General features: G+C 31.9%; 1 pseudogene; it reads right to left on the bottom strand.

Moving 5' to 3' along the window:
• Positions 1 to 301: 301 nt before the first annotated feature.
• On the bottom strand, positions 302 to 2,377 carry LOC145188793 (uncharacterized; annotated as a pseudogene).
• Positions 2,378 to 2,604: the final 227 nt, after the last annotated feature.

Raw genomic sequence — 2,604 nt, 5'->3', positions numbered from 1 at the left:
ATTATTAGTCACGCTTGCTTACATATGAATATATATATGTTGCTTATATAATGAATAGATATGTTTCACATTATTACTGCTTTTTACTATTATAAATGGCTTGAATAACCATTTTGATTTTTAGCATATTCTTTACCTAATTATTTTTACACCATTATTTGGATCTTATAATAAGACAATAAGTTATTGTCTCTTTTTTTCTGGGCAAAAAATACGAAAAACTCAATAAAAATGTTAATTTAAATATAAGAAGGATTTTATAATTTAAAAAGAAAGATTTTGCAATTTTGTTCCTATCAGTTAATAGAAAAATCTACAAAGACAGTTTTTAAGTAATGATCGTTGTAGTACTTAAAAAAATCAACTTTCATACTTAACCAACCAGCTTCATCAAATGCAATTTTATCAATTATATACCCATGAGCTGTCCATACCATAAAATAACAATTGTTCATCTTAGCAGTTCCCATTTGAACCTGACATTGAGTATAATATCTATGCTTTTTATTAATGACAAACTTGTCATTTAAATTTTTTTTAATATATGGAAGAGATATATTAGGATCTTTGGTGTTGTATGGTTAATTGAAAACGGACATTTTATTTCTAAACAAGCTGGTGGGCAACATGAGCATCTGATTATTCTATCAGGGCTTCCACCTACATAGGGCATTTCAACATCTAAAAATAATCCACATTCATTTACAGTTAAATTTTGATGAAGAGATTTCATAACTTCAAAAAACTGGTTTGCTGCTTCAACTTCCATTGCTCTCCCATACTTTAATGCAGGTATATCTGGGTTCACAAAAGTTAGCCCTGAAATACTTTGGTGCAATGACCACATATCAACTTTAATGCCCATGTTAATTTTTTTAATTTTTTTTAGAACATCATGAGCTTTTGAAGCAGTTATAACTCGCTTTCGAAAATTAAACCAAAGCTCATTTGTGTTTTTACCTACAGTCAGTGGCGTACCTAGGGTAAATAGCGCCTGGGGCAAACACCGATCTCGCGCCCCTCTTCCCCCAAATAACGTGCTTAATTACAATTTTTTAATAAATGATGACACAAACTTTATTTTATATAATATATTTATTTTATATGATATATTATTTCTTAATTTATTTTATATAATTCTCGCTTATTGTATCGCAACCAAGCCTCTTTTGCGCCCCTTTCAGGCTGGCGCCCATGGCACGTGCCCTATCTGCCCTACCCTAGATACGCCACTGCCTACAGTCATACGCTCTATATCAGTAACAGTTATTTGAGTCATATTTGTTTTCATGTTTTCAATAAAGGAAAATTCATTGTCTGACATAGCAATAATATCATCCATGGTCAAAATTGTAGGTTTGATAACATTTGAAGACACAATTAATTCTTCCATATAAAAAATATCAGGTTTAGGTACAACAGAAGTTATGATGCTATGAGGAGCAACGGTTTCAATTGCTTTCGCTATATCTGTTAAATTTAAAATCTTTAAGTCACAGTTTACTAATGGGTTGTAATTACGCTTTTCATTTGATACTAGTGAATGCTTTTTTCTTCCACGCTGACCAAAGTCATTACGATCAAATTTTAAGTCACATATTTTTGATGGTGCTACTATGCTGCGGTTGGGAAGCCACTCTGATTTTAAACTTGTACAAGCTATATTTGTCAAACCATTTCTAACAGCAGCCTCAATTCGAAAAAGGGCATGGTTACATGTCTGCGATAAACCAGCTAGACAAGTACAATGTGCAGAAACTATTTTAGCAGTTTTTTTATTAAAAATAATCCATAACTTGTGACAGGGATCATTAATTTTTTCAGATTTCCTACAGTTCCCTTTTAACTAGCAGTATTCACTTTCTATTCCAACTTGATGGTAAAATAAAGGTTCAAGCCAGCCACATTTAAAGTAACTATAGGCTTTACACGTTTTGTAGTCACTTAAGTCTTTACTGGCAATTTCAGCAGAGTTAAATAATAAATAATTGTGTATATCAGGATATAATAATGTTGGCCAATAAGTTAGACCTTGGTCTTCTGATAACCAGCCATTACTGAGCTTAAAAAGATCAGGTAATTCAACACCGTTAATAAAAAGTTTTTTTTTGTACTCAGTATGTATATCATGTTCCACCTCTTCAGCTGTTTTAATAGGCATAACATTATTCTCCATTGCACAATAGACTCGAGCTGCAAGAATTTTTTTCTTTCCAGATATCTTCAAGCCACGAAGACGTAAATAAGACTTCAATTCTTCAACTTTCATACCACATACTATGTCATAATCCATTTTGGTTTATATATGTTTTATATTTGTCTCAAAGATTATTGGCTTTGTTTATGTTGTTTGTTTATACTTCGTTTATTCAAGAATTAAAAGCTGACTTGATTTATTTCCCCTATAAACTCGATCCAGTTTTTTTTTTAATTCTCCGTAAAGCGGCTTGAATTGGTGTATTTAGTATTGGGTAAATTGTACGTTAAAAGAAATCCTGCAATAGTTCTTCGTACTCCTGAATCTAAGCCAGCAGAATCAGGAGATTTTGCTGGCTTAGATTCAGGAGTACCGTCTTTGCCTAAAGGCAATAGCATCAATATTTC

This window comes from Hydra viridissima, unplaced genomic scaffold (assembly GCF_058129835.1).
Source record: "Hydra viridissima isolate aposymbiotic clone 2 unplaced genomic scaffold, HvirCarnegie_v1 scaffold_7, whole genome shotgun sequence".
NCBI lineage: Eukaryota > Metazoa > Cnidaria > Hydrozoa > Anthoathecata > Hydridae > Hydra > Hydra viridissima.
Note: the sequence above shows the minus strand (reverse complement) of the source record. Positions and strands in the feature narration are given on the sequence as shown.